Genomic DNA, 8,777 nt, shown 5'->3' with positions numbered 1-8,777 from the left:
AATAGAGTTTTGAAACTCTACGAATACTAGTGTTTAACGTCTCTAATAAGACGTTGGGTCAACTTACTAATCAAAAGAGTCAAAAACCGGACATGAAACATCCTTATTGATCCTCTTTTCCATTTTCTCATTTGATGCCTCACTTATAACAATATACACATCCTCCAAAAGAATGACTTGAAAAGAAATTATGAAAGATGCAATTTGTTTCCTTTCATCCACGGTCTTGAAAATGAAATCAATGATGAGCAGCCTTACACTTGGCAAGGCAAAGTCTTTCAAAGACTCAATTGGGTTAATAGGAAACACCTTCTCTTCATCCGTTTTCTCTTCCTCAAAAATCACCATCTCCTCATCTTCCAAGTTAGTTAAGGAGTCCATTAGAGAGTTCACTTCATTTTTGGAGCTTTCAAGGTCAAAATCATAATTTTTATACATTTTAAAAAGGCATGTCTCAAGAGGGTCTTTGGAGATAGTAGAAAGAAAGCTCTCTTCAACAAGTTCTCCCTTCTCCTCTCTTACCTTTATAGTGGTCACCGTCTCCTCACTCTCTAGAGTAGCAATGGCCGGGATAAGATTATGATCCAAACAAGGAAAGTCCTCATTAATCATGTTGTGCTCTATTAGATTAGCCACTAACTCACTTGCCATTTCCTCCTCTATACAAGATAGAGTGCTAGGCATTAGCTCACTTGCTACTTCTTCCTTTTCACTCTCATCATTTTCATCTATTTACATTGAAGTTCTTGCCAATTTTTCATTTGCCTCTTCTTCCTCCTCTTGATGAGAAAGAGTACTTGCAATGTACCCAACTTAAGCTTCAAGCTTGGCTAAAATTTGAGAATATGAAAGAATAAGTTGAGTTTATGAATTAAGCACATCAAGTAGGACTAACACTTTTTCTTGAAACTCGGGTGAATAAGGTGATGGAGGTGGTTCTTCATAAAATAGTGGGGGAGGGTAATAGTCACAAGGAGGATAATGAGAATAGTCAAGTCCATAATAAGATGATGCATGTTAAAATGAATTGGACTCAACCTTATAAGGATCAAAATATAGTGGAGGGACATAAGGTGAGGGAAAGTAATATTTCCCCAAACTTGGATCAAACAATAGCTTCATCTACATTCAAAATCCAAATGCGGCAAATAATGGCCTCCACACAGGTCGATGCTTGGACAAAGATTTAAGCAATATAATGAGCTTCAATAAGGGCTATCACAAGCATGTAAAGAAGTGAAACAATTAAACTACGAAATTTTCAAGAAATGCTCACAAAGGTTCTTAAACAACTTCAAATTCCAATGCTAGCTTCAAGCTCCAATGATTGCTTTAAGATCTAATGTTTGCCTTCTTTGTAGTCAAGTACTTAATTGAACAAATAATATCAAGAGTAAGAAATATACAATGAAAAATAAAATAAAAATAGAAGTAATCAAATTAACACTATTGTCTAGTCTAATTTCAACAAAACTGTTAATCCCCGGCAACGGTGCCAAAACTTGACGTGCTCAATACCAAAGCATGCAAAGATGAAGTGTAGTGTGACCAAGTTTAAATTTAGAGAATGCCATTACCACTACTAACTATAAATGTAGTTAGAGTAAGTAGGGATCGTCCCAAGAGAAAGAAAATGTATTTTTTGCTTGGAAATCAATGTCAGATTAGTAGGTAGAATCACTACAAAAAAAACAGTTTTTTACCACGCCTTTTCTACCACGATTATTTCAAAACTGTGATAAAAAATGTATATTTCACCACGGTTATAAAAGCACCGTGGTAGAATGTGAAATTATTTCACCATGATTTTCCATTAACCGTGCTAGAAAGTGAGGTTTACTTTTGGCGGGCTAAAATCGCGCACTTCTTAAAGGCAAAAAAAAAAAAAAAAAAAAAATTTATATACAGAAATATATATAGCCTCGCACGTACACAGACCACACGATTAAAATTATGTTTAAGGCAATTCATTTCAGCCTCCCAATTAATCGCCTCATCTCTGCTACTTTCGTTCTCCTCATTTCAGCCACCCAAATTGCCTTCATCTCTACTCTCGTTCTCTGCTCTGAAGTTGCCCTCTCTCTGTCTCTGCAACTGTAAACTAAAAAATCTACAAGAACCAGAACCCATATCGACACATCATATATTATTGTTCAAAATCAAAACCCACCTTCAGTTTCCAAATCCCGCTGTTCCAGTTCAATTGGGTTCGCCGTTCGCAAGCTTCAGCGTCTCTCCCGCTGTCTCTCAACTCTCAAGCCGTCTCTTTGCAGCTGCGAACTTGTATATATGGGTTTTGTTTTATTATTTTTTTTCTAAATCAATTAATCAAGGTCTGTAATTCTTGTTTTGTAAACTAAATCCTATTTGGTGAAACAGGATCTCCCTTTGCAGGATTTGAAAGACTAATTGGTAAATTTGGGTTGAATGTGAGTCTTGAACAAGCTGAAGGCCCTTATACTGGTAAGTCATTCTTCAATTATTCAATATAAATATTTTTAGGGCAAATCATTTCAGCCTCCCCAATCGCCTCCATCTCTATTCTCGTTCTCGACTCTGATTTTGGGGAATGTGGTTTGTAATTTAGGGTTTTATTGGTTTGATTAGCCAATCTTTAAGGTTTTACAGGCGTTTTTATAACTAAATATGCCTTTTTCACTTCTAAGTTAAATTACATATATCAAGGGAATACAACCCGAATTACATATATTGATTAAGCTATAAAAATATTAAAGAAAAAGATTTCAGCCTCTAAATCCCAAATTGGCGGCCTTCCAAATTCACACAATTTCTATTAATGGGATAGTTGTGTTAGTGAGAATCATAAGCTATAAGCTTACTAATGTAGCCAGTTTGGAGACAAAGTTTGTAACTACTTTCATTGCAACTGTTCTATGATCCTGAAAGTCATAAAATGGACAAGCTGAATGGACTTTCCATTACATATACATGTTATATTTTACTGACATGAAAAGATTTTTAAGGAAATTCATGTTGATCTAGTCAATTAAACAATCACTTATACATTTACATGCCCATAGAATCATGACACATGGTTTTACCCCAGATTATGCTAAGAAATCATACACATAAAATCTTAGTCTTAGTCGCATGGAAATGAAAACGAGTTTGGGGAATGCGGTTGTTCCTCTATATGTAATTGGTGTAGCATTGAAAATAACTCTATTAATCACTTAAAATAGATATTTTACTAGCTCTACTTTAAATAAATGGATGAAGAAACTTGTTTTCTTTATCAAGTTCATCAAATTCTTAGGTGGATGATCAAACTTTCTAGATAAATAGATTAGGTAAAACACACAGTTTGATTAGCCAATCTTTAAAGTTTTATTGTGTTGTGTAATCTTTAAGATTTTTCTTTATTTTAATTTTGATTAGTAAAATTGGCCTCATTGTCAATTCTGGATAGTTTATGATTTTGCCACGACACTAGCCCTGTGTTGTTTCTAACAAGCACAAGTTTGCAATAACTTGTAATTTTCTTATATTAAACTTCTTTTCTTTTCTTTTCTTCGTCTTCTTTTTATCCATCTATATGTGTAGCCCGAGTGAACATGGAGAATATATGAATGAGAATGATAATCTTTTGGTGAATAAATCTCTATGAAAGGACTATTAATGAATTGAAACAACAATATCAAGAAATGAATGAGAAATTCCAAAGACAAGAGGAAAGGCAAGATCAAATGATGCAACTAATTCAATCTTTGGTAATAAATCTCTATAAATTTGATACGATATCTCTCTAATTATAATACTAATTATGAGAAGCATTATTTACTCTCTTTTTTTCCATTATTGTGCTTTGGACAGAGTGCTAACAACCAGTCCTCTCCCATTGCTTCACATCAAGTCTCTCCTCCTGAAGATTTGGTTGGCAAGTCTTGTGAGCTATTGCATTTTCATGGGACAAAAACCGTTGTCGCCAAGGGTATGATTGATTCAGTGGATCTAGATTCTCTCATAGGTTCTGCTTCACTTGGTTCTGACTGTTGGAGAGTGTGGATCACTGATCTCATTGATTCAAGTGTGCCTTTATATAGGCCTGAAATTCGTGGCTTTGATTTGAAAGACGCATATGTTACAGGATTTTCAATTGCATGGCCTATCAAGTACATCAAAATTTGTAAGTGACGCATTTCTTTTATGATTACACATTTTTAATGCTTTTTATACTCATGTTCAGGGGGGTCATGTGCCTTTAAGTGACCAATTTTGCAGTGTATAGGGGGTCACGTGCCTTAAGTGACCATTTTCATATTTAATAGATAAAATTCAGGAGAAAAATATGAAGATAGCACAAGCGTAGTACAAAAAATTAACTTAATCCCAAATCGTTGTGAAAAGGCTAGTTGACTTATATTTTTCTATGTACCTCTGTTCAAGTTTCTCCAGTCTTTGTTGTTTCAAAGCCTAGAATAACTTATTTTTGTCATCCCATTATTGTAGGTGTGTGTACTATGTGTAACTCAGATTTATATAAGCTAGACTTATCAAAGGTAGGTGTGTGTACCGTGTGCAACTCAGATTTATGGAAAGCTTGATAATAAGGAGAGAGGTTTTAAAAGCAGGGACCATTTGGTGGGTAGCTAATGAGAAAAGAGTAACTATTGTCAGGACAATTAGGTTCCATGTTAATGGATTGTTTAAAATGTTCTGCAACTCTACTCCCAAAAAGGTGACTTAATTGATATTTTGATAGACAGAAATTCAGTGTAGTGGAAATTGGTGGTTCAATCCATCAAATCAATTAATTTAAGTGAGCCACTTCGATTAGATAGATAGCTTGAGCACTCAATAAATGTGAGTACTATTGTTTAAAAGATTGATCAGAAATTCTCTTTTTTGCTTGATAATACGACTATGATTTTTTATTTTTTTATTTTGGAGCAAGTGTTTTAAGCTAGCTGCTAATTAATCTTGAAGCTTACCTTCTTCCATTTTCCTTAAATGTATGTCATATCAGTAACAAATGTTTCCTAAAGAGGAGAAAGCATTAAGGAAATGAGGTCACCACAGTTGCATGAACATAAAAATATATAATAGAATCTGCTTAGATATATTTTCAATCAAACTCAAATATTTTTTGGATAAAACTTTAAAATCCTAGGACGGTGACCGCATAGAGATATATTTCAGCAACCACAACATTTCAGTATAATACATCCTAGCACCTACAGGAGATAATTGCTCGTGTTTGAAAGTGTTTTTAAATATATAGTTATTTTTATAAATAATTTTAATATATTATGTCCCTAGTTTATATCAAAGTTGGCCAGTGAAAGTTTAAGAAATCTAAATGGAGACTAAAAGTATATATATTTTTTTGGCACAAGAAATCATCTAGGGTTCAAGTCACGCAAGAAAGCTGAATTTTCACTCTTCATCAAGACATGATCAAAACGATTCACCGGTCGGATCACATGAGACTCTTGGGTTGCTCAAAAACTTACAAGATCTCGTGTAAGAAGGAAGAATCTGAAGCAAGATTCTTACAAAATAAAAGTGGGACTAGCATTATAGATTAGTCCAGAATGAAAGAACAAAGGTGATAATAATATAAAATCAGTAGTTAAATGCCTCAAACACCTCTGTCAGTTGCATGTTTCATATTTACAACGTCGACAATATTTAGGTTTTCCTTAATGACATTTCATCTTTAATTATCAAATCACAGTAATCAAATTATCATTTTTAATTTGGTACATAAGTATCTATCTACCTTATTGAATTTGCACAATCCTCCTATGTTTTGACAGAGAAGTGCCCATTTTATGTGCATTAGTGTTACACAGTAGGAATATTCTCACACTAATACACTAATCGTTTAGGTTCACAATAGGCATAGATTTTTTTTTTTTTAGTGTTTCAGTTTTGATGTAGAGCGAACCCCCTATATATATAGATAGATATATAATATAAGTGAGAAGTAATCAAAGCAATTTCTTTCAGTTCGATAAACAAACACAATAAGAAGCTATAAGTAAAGAAGCTAGCTAGGCAACCACAAAGTTTATAATTAGATTGTTGATTAACTTTAAGATTTAATTGGTTGTTTTTGCTGTTTTGTCTTAGTTTATAACATATATTTGTCTTTGAAGTTCTTAATTAAGATATTGTTGTGGTTGATGTAGGACAACTGCAGTGGTTTGATCATTATTTTGCTGAATTACTTAATCTTCTTTCTCTTATTGTATGGTTTGCTCAAAACTGCCCTTATGTTATATAGGTCGAACTTATTGAATGAGCATTATAGAAGCCTATAATTCCAGCATCTGATTAAGTACAGTAGAGAATTCTCTATAGTATTTACTGATCTCTCTTCACTAAGAAGTTGTCATTTTTTTGTAGTATGAAATTTGCAACAACCACCTACATAACTCATCTGAGATATGTAGAGCTCAAAGGGACTATCAGTCCCTATAAGTTTGAGAGTAGGAAATTTGCAAAAAGAGGGGATAGAGATTCAATGTTAGCTAAGCATAACCAAATTTTGTGGTTTTTGTAGGGAAAACTTGTTGAAGCTCTAACAGGTTACATTTCGCATAATCATATCATGTTTAATGATCAATTAAAAGATCAGCAAAAAAAATATTGCTTGTTCAGGACAAATATGATCGGTGAATTGAAACTAAAGCATCTCTCCACATTTCAATTAGTCAAAAATCATTCAAGATTTATGAATAAGTGAGGAATCAAATGAGAATACAAGACAACTCTTCAACTTCTAAAGTGGCTGTGACAAACATAATTTGTGAAGCTAGTATGGCTTCGAGCTAAGTTTGAACTGATCATTACTTCGTCCAAAAATCATATGTTTGTTGGAATGAGCTACTCCATTAGTGTAAACATGTGCCAAAAGTTAGTCATTTGGAGGAGGATCTCATAACTTATACACTTTATAAAATTAATTAATAAGAATTAGATATGAGCTGACTTGCATTGCATGTTGAGGTAGTTATCTTTTTGTGATTTTGCATGCTTTATCAAATATTGTACGAGGACAATTTCATACTAAACTTTATTAATTAGATATGAGCTGACTTGCATTGCATGTTGAGGTAGTTATCTTTTTGTGATTTTGCATGCTTTATCAAATATTGTACGAGGACAATTTCATACTAAACTTTCGTAATTTGGACTTGATTCAGAAGTACTTGTACATGTTAATACTTGCTTTGGGATTATTTCCTTGATACACTGAACTTGCTTTGCTTGAGTTAAGACCATATTAATACTTGCTTTGCTTGAGTTAAGACAAAGAGGAGATCTTTCAAAATACCTTTATTATAATGCTTTACATTAATTCTCTTACTTCAACTATCTTTGTAGGTCAAAGTTAGGATTGCGGGTTGCAGTTCCTTTTTTTGTTGCCGCTATATTTTTTGTATGGTTCGAAGAAGAAGTTGCAAGAATGATATGAAGAATTTTTGTTTTATTTTGGTGTAAGTAAATATATAAGGTGTGGATCATGTACTTTTTTTAAATTTGTATATGGTTAATTTTTGTAAAAAACAATGATTTGGAATTGGTTATATATATATATGTATGAGTTGTAAATTATTTTGGTTATGATGCTATTTTTTATTTATTTAGGGTTCTATAAGGTTAGTAGTAGTTAAAATAAAAATAAAATAGCCTTCATAAGGGTTAAACTATTATTCAAAAAAAAAAAAAAAAAAATTATATAATACTTTCTACCACGGTTATGTACCGTGGTAAAAAGTCTATTTTTCTAGTGCGAATAGACTTTTTACCACGGTGCAAAACCGTGGTAGAAAGGTCAACTTTCTAGTACGGTGCAAAACCGTGGTAGAAGGTCGACCTTCTACCACGGTGCAAAACCGTGGTAGTAAGTCCAGACTTTCTACCACAGCTGTTTCTATCACGGTTCAAAACCGTGGTAGAAAGGCTTTTTCACTGTGGTAAAAAGTCTTTTTTCTTATGGTGAATGATCAAAAGGTGGTTTGATTGGTTAATTAAACTAAGGTGCAATTAAAATAATGCAAGTGAATAACAATCAATAAATTAGGAAAAAGATATAGGAGAGAGAGGTCTTGGGACTTAGAGTTCACCACTAAGCATCACCTTTCTAGATATTCAATGTTTGATGGATTAGGGGAGATTATGTGTTGCAAAGGAAAATGTGTGCCATTAATTGAATTATCAGGCATGGATGGCCAAGTAAGCATATATTGTCTATCCAAACTAGTAAATAATACAATATATCAATTTAAGCCATTATTCCTTCCTTTAAGTCCACAATTAATACACACCCATTAATTTAGAGAGATTTACTACTTGCATTCATGAGCATGGAATATCAAACAACAAGCATGGATTGTCCACCTATCTAAGAAAATAAGGCAATTACACTACCACTAAGCTAATAACATGAAAATTAAACTAATTAAACTAAGGAGGTGACACAATCCATCAAGAAATAAGTATGAACTATCAAATAAACTATAAGAGTAATCTATTTAAGCTCCATGCCTTGACCATCACTAGATTCATAGTATCAACACACATAGACATGCATCAATGTCACAAAATCTAGAAATAAACACATGAACATTAATCCTATCATACATAGACACATGGATAGAATTAAATGATCAATTGAAAGTATTAAGCCATACAAATCATTGTAGAAACAAGATTTATATATATAAGATGTTAAAGCAACCATACAACACTGTTGGCCTAAGAATTTTTATCTAAAGGTTTTGATGATTACAAACCATTAATGATGT

The 8,777-nt window shown here is 32.9% G+C and overlaps 1 long non-coding RNA gene across 1 annotated transcript; it reads left to right on the top strand.

The window, feature by feature from the left end:
* Positions 1-1,962: 1,962 nt before the first annotated feature.
* LOC132295260 (uncharacterized) lies at positions 1,963-7,593 on the top strand. The gene is made up of 4 exons (XR_009478408.1): positions 1,963-2,283; positions 2,380-2,463; positions 3,835-4,147; positions 7,354-7,593. It is a non-coding gene; the product is annotated as an uncharacterized LOC132295260 (long non-coding RNA).
* Positions 7,594-8,777: the final 1,184 nt, after the last annotated feature.

Source organism: Cornus florida, unplaced genomic scaffold (assembly GCF_030987335.1).
Source record: "Cornus florida cultivar Cherokee Brave unplaced genomic scaffold, ASM3098733v1 CherokeeBrave_3.0.0_Hap2_Chr01, whole genome shotgun sequence".
NCBI lineage: Eukaryota > Viridiplantae > Streptophyta > Magnoliopsida > Cornales > Cornaceae > Cornus > Cornus florida.
Note: the sequence above shows the minus strand (reverse complement) of the source record. Positions and strands in the feature narration are given on the sequence as shown.